This window comes from Triticum aestivum, chromosome 1D (assembly GCF_018294505.1).
Source record: "Triticum aestivum cultivar Chinese Spring chromosome 1D, IWGSC CS RefSeq v2.1, whole genome shotgun sequence".
Taxonomy (NCBI): domain Eukaryota; kingdom Viridiplantae; phylum Streptophyta; class Magnoliopsida; order Poales; family Poaceae; genus Triticum; species Triticum aestivum.
The window spans coordinates 473,422,065-473,437,813 of record NC_057796.1 but is presented as its reverse complement, the minus strand read 5'-3'; the positions used below and the strand labels follow the sequence as shown (position 1 = coordinate 473,437,813).

Sequence of the window (15,749 nt, the reverse complement as noted above, 5' to 3'; positions counted from 1 at the left end):
ATCGTAGAGGTATTCAGGCTTTGTCATCAAGTTTTAGTCACCCATGATCTGAGCAAAACTACAACGGATTCTGTTCTAGGTGCTTCCCGAATGACCGAGGCAAGTTGGCCGCGAAGGTAAACTTGGTGTCACTCGTACATCTCCCTGAGGAGACCGACTAGTGGTCTGAGTGTGGACGTGCCATGAAAACCTGAGCAACGATGCTACCGCGTTGTCTGACTCTTCGGAAAGATGCCACAAATTATCCCGGAGGAATGCCGGCACAGACTGTCTACAAGTCCAAGTTCATGAAATTTACGCTTTGGAGCCTAGCAGAAGGGCCAAGCTAATCCGTAGAGGAGCGTCGATCTCATCCTATAGTAGCCCCGAAGATAACTTCAATGGGCATGTTGTGCGTCCGTCCTTGGCTCAGTGGTTGAGCATGCGGTTGTGCAGCCTAACTACCCGAGTTTTATTCCTAGAATTGACAGGTGATGCAAGGGGGTTTTCTCTCATTTATTGAGGATCAAACTTGGTGTGTCGTGGAACCACTCATTAAAAAAATATCTTGAGATTCATTTAAAAAATAATTTTGAGGACCATGTTCATCTTGGTACTCATACTAAAATGGCCGTATGCATCCCTAGTTGATGCAGAGGCTGGGAAGTGAAAATCATTCCCATTTTTAAAAATTTTGTGTGTCCGTCCGAGTGGATGGCAACACTTCGATAGTTTTCGGTGGACCGAACGCGTATCTTCGGAAAGATATCTTTCGTGATCAGACATGGCGAGCAGTCGGGCGAACAACCTCATCCCCCCCTACGGGCTTATCCATTTTCTACGGCTGCTCCTCACCCACTCTCCTCTCTCTCATTCATTTTGTGGCTACTCGGGTCAGCGAAGAAAGAGACCATTTCTCTTGAAACTTCTGTCCCTCCAAGCATTGTACATCCTTCAGAGCTTCCTGTCTTTCCTGCTAGTAACTTCTACTCAGTGTCAGATGCAGCTATACCTTATGGAATGAACATCCAAATCTAGCTATCTTAGCAAAGGAAGTGGCATTCAAATCTACAGGTTTTTTCTTCTTTAGCTTTTTCGCCCAGCATTGTCATTATTAACACGTTTTGCGATCCCTGTTTTTGAGATCCTCAATGACTACCACCAGAAAGGAAATGTGACCACCATTCTTATTTGAGAAAAGTGACTCCACTATAGCACTAACGATCCTAGACAGCAGAGAAAGCTTGATTGGAGCTAAGAACTATTTCTAAAGGATCCCTTCCACTCTTGTGTGGAAAGATCTTTCTTCGTTCAGTCCAGTCTGATTTAAAACGTGTTATCTACTATTGTTCATGAACTCCTTGAAAATCAAACAGACTTATTATTAGTGCTCCAAGCTCCATGTGTTCTAGGAGAGGAGGGGAAGAGGAGTAGGATCGCTGACAACGGGGCTTGGGGACTAGGGGAGTGTCCTTTGCAAACCTCGGAGGAAGGAGAAAAACATAAAACAAATTAACGCCGTTGGATTACCAGGGAACAGGTGGAACCGCAGAAGCAGCACTCGAGTAAACACATAGCGTGCATGGAAAAATGAGGCAACTTCTTGCAAGCGAGATGTGAATGAAGCTGCACATTTGGTAGCAAAACTGGGTTATGATTGCAATGTAAGCGAAGCCTCCCTCTGGGAGGATGATGTGCCAGCGGTGGCCATTGTTACTGTCTAGGTAATAAAGCTCTGCTTTAGCCCTACAAAATAAACTTCTGGACATGCCAGAAATGTTGTCTAAATAAAAAATGAATCTATCTTACTCTTGGCATTGCAATGCACTTGCCGACTTCGCTGCTGCTGGAAAATACACTGACAAGAGAAATTTTTTGTTGTTAATGTTAACAACCCGGTAAAAACCCTCTCTCTCTCCCTCTCTTAAAATACACTGACAAGAACATGAGATGTAATTAACCATAGCAACCGCAGCCGGTTTGCTTGATGAGAGTTCGTCAGGAAGTTAATCCCATTTGCAAACAGAATCAAAACTGAGTGTGGTTTCACGGAATGGTTTGGAGCTTGGACAGCTATATATATACTGGTGATGGACTAATGGGCCATCCTTCCAATTATATTTCAGTGTGATGGTACAAATTCTGCACTGTGGAAAACAAACTCAAACATGCCCCAAAATTGGAGATAGGTGTCACAACTAAATATCATTAGCCAATTTTCGGGCATACATCTGAGGAGAAACAGAGGAATGCATCCGCTGTACTTTATATATAAAGTGGGGCGAAAGCCTTTTTCCGTAATGATAGGAAAAAAGAAGATGCGCATAAGACATGCTACTACTCAATTACATCACATAAACGGCTCAGCACTGGGAGATTTGAGTAGCATGCCACATAATAAAAGCATTCCCAGGTCCAACCGAGGCGACCATCTTTAATCTCACTAAGTTGCTCTGTGCTAGTGTTGTATGAGAAAAGCTTATTTGACTCCTTATCAACGAGGAAGAGGACCCCTCTTTCCAAGTCAAGAGCAACAATCCGATAAAAACACAACCAGGACAGATAATCTCGGTTGGGAAGGAAGCTGTCCCTTCCAAACGCATCTCCCATACAAAAACGATGCTTTAGAGACCACTTGCAAGGACGATAATCATCAAGAGTGAAAACTGCAATTGTACTGCCGCCCTCCTCTGGAAATGCGCACTGCAAAAGCCCCATTGATTGGCTAAAGCAACCATTCCAACAGTCACCCGGCAGCTTGATAGTATAATGATATGGCATCATGCCAGAACTCATTGCCTTCAAGCCTCTAACCACAAGAATCTCACTAGTGTTGCTATGCACATGAAACACCCCACCTATAAAGTTGTGTGGTTTATTGACCATTATCCTATGGTTCCCACTCCATGCATCATCCACAAGCCACTCGCATAGGTCAGATGGGAACACCTCAAGTTTGTAGATAACAAGTGGCAAGGTGTTTTTTAACTTCTCCTGAAAGTTGAAGACATAGAACTGTCCCGATCATGATGGATCGAAGGCCAAAAAAGCTGTATAGCGGGAGACATTTGGGCCATATGGAGTATTAAGAATAGGAAGCGTCCTCCACTCTCGTGTTGCTGGGTTGCAAACAATGAAGCGGCAAGTATCTGCAGAAGTATATCTGCTCTTGTACCGGCAAAGTACCAGGCCATTGCAATAGTCCACAAGTTCTAATTGCTCGTACTGAGGGATGAATGTAAAAGCTCCATCAATTTCCTCATCATTTGGGGACATGCCAACAAGCTGGATAGCAGACCCGTATTGAGGTTTGTAGAGAAGACCAGTGGAAGTTTTTGGCAGCTTCCGACGGTAGTGAGGATCAGAGGAGAAGGCAAGCCAAGCCTTGCACACACATTTGAAGCGGCAAAATGACTTGGGTGGCACTCGAGAGAGGATTTCCACCACTAGATCATCAGTTAGACAATCAACAATGTTCACCCTCTTCGACTCCATATGTTGTGGCAGATTCCTGGAAGCAAATATTGACAAGATCAACATAAAAAAAATTGAACATGGTAAGTAATAAGTTCTATGGTAAATGATCCATTTTATTTAGAACGAAGCGACTGCTAGCAAAACTGAGATGCAGTTTATACATTGGTTCAAAACATGCAGTTGTACTAAACAAAATGTATCCCATCCCATGAGGTCCTAACAATCTACCTCCGCTTGTATATAGTTGAACTGTGCGTGTTGGAAAACAATGTGATTTCCTATTAACAAACGAGGGTGGCTACTAGCTAGGGTTGAAAATGGAGCAGAATTTGTCAGAATAGGCTAACCATTTACCCAAAGAAGAAATAGAATTAGAAATTCCGGTACTGACACAAATATAAATAGTGCCGGTTACGAATGCGGACGAATGCGAAAAGGGGACGGACTGAAAGTATTTATTGGAACACTTGAGGAAAACATCCATGACTATGCATGAGAAAACAAGAAATTAGGTCACTTTCCCTGGTGTTCATGAGTTACATTATATATGATTATGTAGGCAGTTCATCCACTTGTGCAACATATAAAGAAATTAAAATGGGACACACATCAGTATAACATTACCACGGTCATAGAAGGTAAATAAAATAAAAAGTCCACGTCTTGCTTGGACAAAAAAGATAAAATAGAAGTGCTTAAAGAAGATAAAGAGCAGCCCCATAATGGTGTGCATATTACATGGGATATAGGAGGCAAATCTATTGTTTAAAGATCATGGGAAATTCAGGCCAAAATCAAAGCGCTTAGCTTTCGGTGCCTGTCTTTTTGATTTACTGGTGATCGATGTATGGGTATGCTAACCAAGTAACCATTCAGGCAGAAAGTGCAAATTTTTGTCCTCTTTGCAATATCCAACTACGAGTTCTGTTCTGATCGATGAGGCCAGGCATGTACACTTACCTGCGCTTGTGCTATTTGGCAGAGTAGATGTAGAGCGGACGCGGTCGTCGTCGATCGAACTGGCAGCGCAGGTGCAGAGGCCCGCGCCGACGCCGGGGAAGGATTGATACGGCGGCGGAGCAGCCAGCGGCTGTGGCTGCGGCTGGTTGATGTTGTTGCGCGGTCGTCAGACCTAAGGTATTTTAGAACTGATCGTGAGCCAAAACCGGAAACGAAATCAAAATTGATCGTGCCTTCGCAGATGGGCCTATGGCCCGATGGGCTTCAAAGTTTTGTTGTTGTTCTGGATGTATTTGTCTGAGGTCTCCAAAATATTTTCTTCTTTTCTTTTGCTGGTAAAAAAACTTATTTTATTTTCAACTATGGTTCTTATTATATTTTCAGAAACACCAGCCTCCGCGGAGCCCTGGATCCAAATCACCATACTCCTTACCAAAGTGCTTACTTTGGCCATGTGCTTGTTCAATAGTGTTCAGTTAATCGTGTTTTAGTGGTTTCTAGCGCGCTTCCATGGTCACCACCGCCGACAAATCGGGTTGCACTATCTGTTGACGGGACCTTTTCTTCGGTGGATGGCTCGGCGGCAGCTGGCATGATTTTGAGGAGACATGATGAAAATGTGATTTTTGCTGCGTATCGTTGCCTGTTTAATTGCAACGACGCACTAAAGGCTGAGTTGCATGCACTGATGCAAGGTATGGCTCTGGCGGCTCAATACAGTGATGTTCCTATAATAGTGCAATCGGACTCGTCGGAGGCATTGGCGTCCCTGACTGGTGATAACCTGTCTCTGTCGGCATATGGACATTTGGTAGCTGAGATCAAGCATCTTATAGTACTTCATGAGTTTATTCCGCAGAAAATTAAACGTGAGCAAAATAGGGTAGCAGATCGGTTGGCTTTGTATAGTCGTATTGAGAATGTGACTGATGTATGGCTAGATCGTGGACCACCGTGTATAGAGGAACTTTTGCCTCTCGATTGTAACCCTATTTTTATGGAATAAAACTCTTTACCCTCGCAAAAAATAGTGTTGAATGCTTATACTTGATTTTTTTTTCAAAACTATCACTATTTTTATAGCAAATTCAGAAACTATAGCACCCAATGCAAAAAAAAAAATCAAAAATATGACCCCGTCGGCCTCGTGTGGGCCGGAAAGGGAGTTTTTGGCCAGGATTTGGCCGAAAAGTGCTTTTCGGCCGTGCCTCGGCCGAAGAAGTATGTACCCTGGGCCGAAAAGACCTTTTTGGCCAGCAATAGGCCGAAAAGGCCTTTTTGGTTAGCAGTAGGCCGAAAAGTCCCTGGGGCCCACCTTTTCACGTTAACGGGTGGCCGAAACTGCATGGCTCCACTCTTCGGCTTATGTTAGGCCGAAATGACTTTTTTTTTAAATTTTGGATTATGAGTACTGTGCAACCATTGCCCATCTTAGACACCGAAAAAATATATTTTCGCGCAACCCTTTCCCCTCAATATATTTTTTTCAATGTCTAAGATGGGCAATGATTGCACAGTATTCATAAGCCAAAATTAAAAAAAACATTTCGGCCTAGCATAAGGCGAAGAGTGGAGCCATGCAGCTTCGGCCACCCGTTAACGTGAAAAGGTGGGCCCCAGGGCCTTTTCGGCCTACTACGGACCAAAAAGGCCTTTTCGGCCTACTGCTGACAAAAAGGCTGTCTTTTCGGCCCAAGTACGCACCTCTTGGGCCAAGGCACGGCCGAATTCGGCCCGCACGAGGCCGACGGGGTCATAGTTTTTTTTTTTTTTTTTGCATTTGGTGCTATAGTTTCCGAATTTGCTATAAAAATAGTGATAGTTTTGAAAAAAATCCTTATGTTTTTTTAAATATACTTTCAGGAAGAATATTCTCAGTATTGCGGTCGCACTACGATGGTGTTAGAGCAACTCTAGCAGAGTTACCATATCTGCCTGATTGCCATAATAATCACTCTTATGTCAATTTTGTCCTGAAAAAGCACTCTAACAGAGTTGCCATCTTGTCAAGGATCGCCATAATTTATGGAGCGTCCTCACTATTTGGCCTCCCGGTCTTCATTTATGGCATCTCGGGGCTGCCTTTTGGAGTGCATTCCATATAACGGTTACGTCTAGTTCCGTGTGGCCTGAAGGAAACTTCAGGTGCCCTCCCACCTCCCTCACTTGGGATGCCAGGGAGGTTAGGGAAAAAGGAATGTCTTATTGTCGAGTGGGTCCCTTGATTATAGATACAACAAATATAGACTCTCTGAGCTTGGTTGTTGCCTTTCGAGCTTCCATAATTTTTTGAAATGCACTCCACAATAATTACGGAGTTGTACCTTTAACGACTCTGCTAGAGTTTCTCTTACTATCTTTTTAGATTTCAACCGTAAATTGAGACCTAGGAACCTTAAAATTATCGGTATAAGCTAAATTCAAACCAAAAAACTCCCTTATAAGGCAACAACTTGGAACCATAATAGGGTGGCCTCAACTAATTATTACATATTTGAATGGCATAAGGAAATTAAGGCTTTGTTTGGTTCATAAGTCCTAAGACTTTTTCTAGTCCCAACTAAAAAGTCCCTAGTCGCTAAAAAGTCCCTCCCTGTTTGTTTCCAGGGACTAAAAAGTCCCTAGTCCCTTCCTAGAGGTTATTAAATGACCATGTTATCCCTAGTATACAGAAAAATAACAACCAAATAACATCATGGAGCGGCAGGGCAATGGGTGCAGGGAGGGGCATTGTTGGAAAAGTCCCAAAAAGTCCCTAAAAAAAGCAACTTATAGTCCCTAGTAGTCCCTTCTGTTTGGTTAAAAAGTCTCTAAGAGGGACTTTTTCTAGTCCCTATACCAAAAAGTCTCTGGAAACAAACACCCCCTAAGCTTCACATGGTCGGATATTGGCAATGCAGCATATTCCTGATTTATCACATCTCCTCACAACGTTACATATGTCCCCTTGTTTCCTCAAAGACAATATTGCGATTTGTGACAATGAGAAAAATGCCACGACTGAGCCCAAGGCCACCACGCCCATCTCCCAGTACTGTTGCTAGTAGCGCACGGGTGGCCCTACCACCTTCAGATTAGGTGGCCGTCGGCACCATGGCCACCATGAGAGAAACTATAGTAGATCCGATACAAATCTGTACCGCCAAATTTGTTTGAGGGATCCTCTAAAACAAATTGGCGGTACCACGCACGGCACGGCCGAATAGATCCTCTAAACGATACTGCATATTTTAAAACTTAAGTTCACGCCATGATAGTTCACCACCGGAGTTCATAGTCGTTATCACCCTCCATCACACGAGTCGGGCAAACCTTGTTGTAGTAGACAATCGAAAATTCGTCGTGCCAGCACCCATCACCGATGAAGAGGAGCGCTGATCAGAAGGATTAAATCCATAGAAAAGCACCTCCGGATTTTTTTGGGCCGAAATGAAGCTCAGATGTCACCCGCCATTCTTTAGTACAACCGTCGCCCAGGCCGCCGTCGGAACCGACATTGCCACCGCCGTCGGGACTGACATTGCCACCGCCGTCGCCCATGGGCCATGCGCCCACGAGGAGACTATCCGCCAACGGCGACGGCCCGTCACGGCGAGCCACCTTCTTCCGTCGTTGCCGCGGCCGTTGCCACTGTCAAGGGTTAGGGATTTGGCTTGAGAGGAAGGCTGCCTCGGTCGAGTGTGAATTTGTGGGAAGAACAGAGAAGAACCGCTAGGGATTTGGCTGGTGCGTGGTGAACAGAGAGGCTGGCTAGGCTACTCGGGGATCTATTTACATCATACAGTGGGGGGTTCCTGTAAATTAACCTGGATGCGGGCCAAGTTCCTAGTGCCGACTTGGCAGGTTTCAACTAATTTGTATCAGTTTGCTCCCGTAAAGCAAGTTTATGGGCTAATTTGAGTCATTTTGTAAGTTTTTGTATGAAATTGTACCCGCGCCGCAAGTTTATGTACCAATAGTGTAATTAACTCCATAATATAAGATGTTATTACAATTAATTTCTATATAGACTTGCCAATTTGAAAAGGATGGACGAGGCAACGCAGGAGAAACCAGTCAAATATAATGGCCAAAGCGATGATTGGCGTCACCGTCACCGTTCCTTCCTCTACGATTGTCCGTAGCAACTGTAGCAATTAACAGTTCTTACTAATTAATGTTCCCCGTGGATCACAGCACAGAGCAGATGTGTACTAATTAACATGCAAAAGACATGCTCTTGTGTTTTTTTTAGCTCTGAATTTCTAACAGACAGACACTTGTTAGTCTGACGACGGTTCGCTTCCTCAAAACAAAATGGTGGAAGTAGTTGCAGGTGAGCGATAGAGTAGCTGTTGTGCATCGATCGAGTCAACTCAAACTCTCGAAGCGACCGCGAGCAAGCTTAACCACGACAACAGGAGCCGGTTTGCTTAATCTGATTTTTTGTAGGCAATTGATCTCACGCCATTCCTCATATCTGTTTTCCCTTTGATGTTACAAACCCAATTTTTTACCTAAACTGGGTGTGAACCTGAATAATTAATTAACAAATCCGCCAAAACAGAGACATGCAGCCACATCAATGGCAAAAAATAAAAAGGGTGCAACAAACAAAGTGCACACAAAATATGCTGCTACACAGTTCATCACAAAAATGGCTCTGCCTGGGAGCTTTGAGTAGCATGCCATGTATGAATAGTAATACCCACAGGGCATGTTGATCTGACCATTTTCTTATCCCACTAAGTGTTGATGTTGTATGACAAAAGCTTCATTACATGTTATGGACAAGGAGAAGAACCCCTCTCTCCAAATCAAGACCGATGAGATGATGATCACACAACGAGGGCCAGGAATCTCCACTGCAAAGAAAATCATCCCTTCCTACTACTTCTGAGACTAATGGCAAGGCCAATACACATCCAGACTGAACGAAGGAGATGTATACTAATTAACAAGCTCGTGTTTCTTCTATCTATGAATTTTCAACTGTCAGAATTTTTTTTAGTCTGACGTCATAAGACTTCTCCCAAAGAAAATGATTGAAGTACTTGCAGGTAACTGATATAGTAGCTGTTGTCCATCGATCGAGTCAACTCAAAGCAATCGAGCATGTCTGTACTTTCAATGATCTCGTGCTGCTGCATTAATATTCTATGTAAAAACATAGTTCTGCTGTTGGCTGATTAACAAGTTTCTTGTGCATGTCCAACAGAGGAGAAACATAGACATATGCAGCCACATCAATGACAGAAAGAAAATGGTGCAGCAAACAAAGTGCACAGAAGAGGTGATGTTGCTACTTGCTACTCAGTTCACCACATAAACGTCTCATCCTGGGTAGCTTCGAGTAGCATGCCACATAATAATAGTATTGCTCATAGGGCATGCTGAGCTTACCATTTTTTATCCCGCTAAGTTTCCCAGTGTTGATGTTGTACGACAAAAGCTTCATTAGATTGTCATCGACGAGGAGAAGAACCCCTTTCTCCAAATCAAGAGCGACGATCCTATAATCACAAAACGAGGGCCAGGAATCTCCACTGCGAATAAAATCATCCCTTCCAAGTGCATCTCGCATACAAAGACGATGCTTCAGAGACCACTTGCAAGGCCGATAAGAATCAAGACTGAAAACTGTAATTGCACGGCCGCCCTCCTCTTGAAATGCACACTGCAAGAGCCCCGATGATTGGCCAAAGCATCCAACCTTGAGACCGCGCTGGTCATGTGGTAGCATGATAGTAAAATGATGGGGTGGCAATGGCATGCGATGACTCATTGCTTCCAAGCTTTCGACCACAAGAATATTATGACTCCTGGTCTGCAAATATAACACCCCACTCATAAAATAGTGTGATTTAACAGCGAGTATGATGGAATTCCAACCCCATGCATCACGATCCCAACATTGTGAATCATCCACAAACCAGGTGGATAGGCTAGGCGAGAACACCTCAAGTTGGCGGATACCTAGTGACCGACTTCCATCGAACTTCTGCTGAAATCTGAAGACATAGAACTGTGCCGACCAAGATGGATCGTAGGCCAACAAAGTTGTATAGCGAAAGCAGGAGTCATTTGGGTGAACAGATGGGTGATCGTGAGTGGGAGGAGCAGGAAGCCTCTTCGACTTTGGTGTTGACGGGTTGCACACAATGAGGCGGCAAGTATTTGAAGAGGTATTTTTATAGTCGTTCCAGTACTGACAAAGGACTAGGCCATTGCAACAGTCCACAAATTGTAATTGCTTGTACCATGGCACGAATGAATGAGCTCCATCAATTTGCCGTTTGAGGACAGGTTGATATCATGATCCCTGTCGTGGCCTCTGTACAAAAGAGCAGTGGGAATTTTTGGCAACTTGTGATGATAGTGAGGATCAGCTGAGAAGGCAAGCCAGGCCTTGCAGACACATTTGAAGCGGCAAAAAGACTTGAACGGCACCCGAGAGAGGATTTCCACCACTAGATCATCGGGTAGACTAGCTGCAGTGATCACCTTCTTAGACTTCCTCTTTTTTGGCATAATACTGAAAGGAAAGTTTTACAAAGTCAACCCAAAAAAGAAACCATTCTTTGAACATGGAAACAAATAATTGAATGGAATTCAACGAATTGATCAGTTTTTATTTGTAACAAAAGCAGTCACTAGCAAAACTAAGATGCGGTCTATATGTAGTATGCAAAACATGTATGTATTGTACTTCCTCCGTTCCTAAATATAAGTCATTTTAGAGATTTCAATATGGACTACGTACCGAGTAGAATGAGTGCATCTACACTCTAAAATACATCCATATACATCTGTATATAGTACGTATTGAAACATCTAAAAAAAACTTATATTCAGAAACGGAGGGAGTACTAATTAACTGAAAGTGTACCTCCACGGGATCTTAGCAATCTAGCTCCACTAGTATGTATATGGTTTAATTGATCTCTGTGCGGAAACCAAATCGATGAGGCCAGGCCTAGATTGAGTTATGCTCACTTGCCTGTGCTCGTGTTGTATATGCAGTCTGCTGTAGCGTCAACTGCGATTCTGTGAACCAGACAGAGGAGGGATCCCGCGATTGGCAGAGACGACGAACGGGCGGCGCGGGTGGGGAGACGGCAGTCGGAAGGCGGGCGGTAGGAGCTGACCCGGCACGGTGGACAGGCCCGCGGCGACGGTGGAGAGGAGGGATCGATATGGCAGCGGAGCAGGCGGCGGCAGTCGTCGTGACCTAAAACTTGCAAACGGAATCATCAAAACTGGAGTGGGACTTCACGGATTGGTTTGGAGCTTGGGCCGCTTATATTATGGACAGTGATGGACTGATGGGCCATTCTTTCCCTCTGTGCCAATCTACTAATTCTGCACAGGGTTTTGCTAAAAAAAAACTAATTCTGTATGGCGGTTGCTAAAAAGTAATTCTGCACGGGCCAACCATGTACGTGAAGCTCAACTACCCCTAAAGAAAAGGTGATTCTCAACTTCCTACAAGCTAGGGTTTTGCTTCCCGTGCCGACGTGTTTCGAATGTATCTTCCTCCTCCTTCAGCTTCTACCTCCGCCAGTTCTACTCAGGCTGACTACGGGGTGGTCTCGCACCAGCACCCGGCCTTGGTGAATGATTGCGGGGATCCGTGATATAGAGGTTTTAGCAGGGCTTGGCCTTTCCAAGATTGGCTCTTTCTGGTTTGAGAGAAGTGCAAATTTCAACCCCTAGCTCTTGCCCCGGTCTAATTTATACTCTCAAACCAGAAAGAGCCAATATAACTCCAATACCGTCTACATTACAACCTTGAACTCTTCAAACCAACCAAGATTCAACCCTCCGCTCCCCCATTGACTGGTTTTGACCCGTTGACCATCCAGTGAGAAAAATATATTTTATGAGAACTAAAAAAATATGAAAAATCAAAACATAGAAAAATTAAAAATACCGTAAAATCAATAAAACAATACTAAGGATTTGGAAAAGTTTTTCATTTTTCAAATTTCAGAATTTTGAACTTTTTTCTCATATTTTTTCAGAAAATATTTCTGAATTTGTTTTTTATTTTCTAGAATTTTGAAAAAAATCAGAATTTCTAGAAAACAACCTTAATTTTTTCCAGAATTTTGAACTTTTTTGATTTGACAGATGTTTTTAGTTTACATAATTTTCGATTTTATTTAATTTCGTTGATTTACTTTTTCTGAATTTTATTTTACAGAAAATTTTCCAACTTTTTCTGAAAATGTTGATTTTTTCTGATGTGGCTTGCAGACTGGACATGCTGACTCAATGGTCAACAGGTCAAACCCGATCAACTGGGTCAAACTGGCCAACTAAAATAGAGGGTTGAATCCCGGCCGGTTGTAAGAGTTTGGGGTTGTAATGTAGACAGTATTGGAGTTGGGGGTTGTAAATTAGACTAGGCAAGAGTTGGGGCTTGAAATATGCACTTCTCTCTTCTGATTTCGATGGTGTCTGGTGATAGGCACGACTTCAGGCGTGGCGGGGCAGGACAACCTAGAGCCATTGATGAAGGATCTTGGGTTGCATGAGAAGGACCTCGCCGACGTGGTTTTTGAGGAAGAAGGACCGCCAACGAGGAGGATCTTCATTGGATAACCATTGTCGGGTTCATATTGACAGACATTTTAGTAGTTTCTGGTTAAGAACATGAGAACCACATGGGATCGGCAAGTGACATGAAGATCCACATCTTGGAAGAGAATTTGTTCGTGATGTAGTTTGCTTGTGTTGGAGATTAGGAGAATGTTACTCTCGGAGGGAAACGGAACTTCCGAGAAACTCGGTTCTGCTTGCACCTTACGACAGTTTTAAAAAACAGTCCGCAATAAAGCTGAACTACCTACACATCTGGATCCAGATCCATGACTTACAAGATGGTTCACGTGGTGCGATCAAATCTTTGGCTTCGAGGGGGGGGGGGGGGGGGGGAGGAGGTTATTGCCTCTGAACCGACGTCATTTTATTTTCAGGGATTTTTTTCAAAGTTCGAGTTAGACTTGATGCGGGCAAAACACTAAAGATTTTGTTGTGTCAATCAAGAGGGGTGTGAAGCGCGAGATTTCCTTCGTAAAGTTTGAGAGACTATGGGATTGGTGTGGTATGCTAGGCCACGTCTACAAAGAACATGCCGAGAACGTTCACCCACGGCCTCGTCTGCCCTTGTTTAAAGAACTTGCACTAGACTTGGAGGATGTGTTAGGACCCTCGAGCTAGAATAAGTCACGTTAGTGGGTGCTCTAGTTTTTTTTTTTTAAGTTGTGGGTGCTCTAGTGGTAGTACATGCATGGAGAGGTGGCCGAGATAGGGGAGATTATTACAGCAAGAAAAGTTGGCTTCTCTAGCCGCAACTTTATTTATAAAAGTAGACGCTCAGATGAGGATGCTCACAGTCTCACTAGGTTTAATCTTGGTTTTAGTCGCCACATTTGGTTGGGCTCCCCCTCAACGGTGTGGGCATCTCTGTAATAATCTCTTTTGATCAATAAAAAGCTAGCAAATTTTTCTAAAAATCATAATTCTGCACAGTGGAAAATAAACTCAAACATGCGCAAAATTGGCCATAGGTTTCACAACTGAATATCACTAGCAAGTTTTCCTATGTGCATCTGACAGAGAAGAAACACATGCATGCATCCACAGCAATTATAGGAAAAAGAATATGCACACAAGAAATATTACTGTTCAGTTACATGAAATAAACGGCTCAGCCCTGGAACCTTTGAGTAGCATGCCGCATAACAATAGCAGTCCCATTGCTCATCAAGCTGACCATCTTTAATCTCACTAAGTTTCCCGGTGCCAATGTTGTATGACAAAAGATTATTTGTCTCCTTACGGAAGAGGACGAGAACCTCCTCCCTTTCCAAGTCAAGAGCAACAATGGAATAATCATGTAACCAGGACCAATACTCTCCCTTGAGAAGGGAGTTGTCTGTTCCAAACACATCTCTCATGCAAAGACAATGCTTTAGAGACCACTTGCAAGGACGATAAGCATCAAGGCTGAAAACTACAATTGTGCCAACATCCTTCTCTGGAAATGCACACTGCAAGAACCCTGCTGATTGGCCAAAGCAACCATCCCGACAGTCACCCGGTAGCTTGATAGTGTGATGATAGGGCGACTTGCCAGAACTCATTGCCTCCAAGCCTTCAAACACAACAATCTCATCACACATGGTCTGCACATGCAACACTCCCTTTGTAAAATTGTGTCGTTCATTGACAAATATCCTATGATTCCCACTCCATGTATCATCCACAAGCCACGTGGATAGGTCAGACGAGAACACCTCAAGCTTGTTGACAACACGTGAAGTGTTGCGGAGCTTCTCTTGAAAGTTGAACACATAGAACTGCGCCGACCATGATGGATCGTAAGCCAAAAAGGCTGTATAGCTGGAGACATGTGGGCCATATGGAGTATTAAGAACAGGAAGCTCCATCCACTCTTCTGTTGCCGGGTTGCACACAATGAAGCGGCGAATACCTTGCGAAGTAAACCAGCTCTTGTACCGGCAAAGGACTAGGCCATTGCAGCAGTCCACTAGTTCTATTTTCTTGTACTGTGGAATGAACCTAAGTGCTCCATCGATTTCCTCATCGTTTCCGGACATGCTAATAAGATGGATACGTGACCCGTATTGGCCATGGTACAAAAGTCCAGTGGATTTTTGTGGCAGCTTTTGATGGTAGTAAGGATCAGAGGAGAAGGCAAGCCAGGCCTTGCAGACACATTTGAAGCGGCAAAAAGACTTGAACGGCACTCGAGAGAGGATTTCCACCGTCAAATCATCCGGTAGGCTAGCAGCAATAATCTTCTTCTTTGAGTTCATCCTTTATGGCAGTTTACTGAAAGGAAAATTTCACAAGATCAACATGGAAAAAAGGAATTATTCTTTGAACACGGTAAAAAATAAGGAATTTAACCAATTTTTATTTTATTTTTTTGCATGGTATACGTGTCTCATTCATATCATAAAGAACAAAGTACAAGTCATGTAAAGACCGACATGACAAAACTGAAAAGATAACAGAACATCTCTGAGCTTGACATCAACGCACGTCACCTGCCTCCGGCACCACCATAGCAGCCACCGAAAAAAGAATGACGAATCACCTCCTCACACGAGCTCGACGCGGCTCCATCGCTGATATGCAGCTTTGCGGACCTCCAAGGTGGCTCACCAAAAGTGAAGCCCTTGCCGTTGAACGAATCAAACCGGGGCAACACCCCGGACACGTCATCGAGCTCCAGATCTGGCACCCCACCACGACTAAGACGCCGAAGGAGGAAACCATACCTGCCATCCACTAACCACGAGCCTAGCACATGTTCTGTC

At 43.8% G+C, this 15,749-nt stretch overlaps 3 pseudogenes; all 3 read right to left on the bottom strand.

Moving 5' to 3' along the window:
• Positions 1 to 2,316: 2,316 nt before the first annotated feature.
• Positions 2,317 to 4,632, bottom strand: LOC123176727 (uncharacterized; annotated as a pseudogene).
• A 4,324-nt stretch (positions 4,633 to 8,956) lies between these two features.
• LOC123161033 (uncharacterized) lies at positions 8,957 to 11,176 on the bottom strand (annotated as a pseudogene).
• A 2,905-nt stretch (positions 11,177 to 14,081) lies between these two features.
• Positions 14,082 to 15,242, bottom strand: LOC123161025 (putative F-box protein At3g10240; annotated as a pseudogene).
• Positions 15,243 to 15,749: the final 507 nt, after the last annotated feature.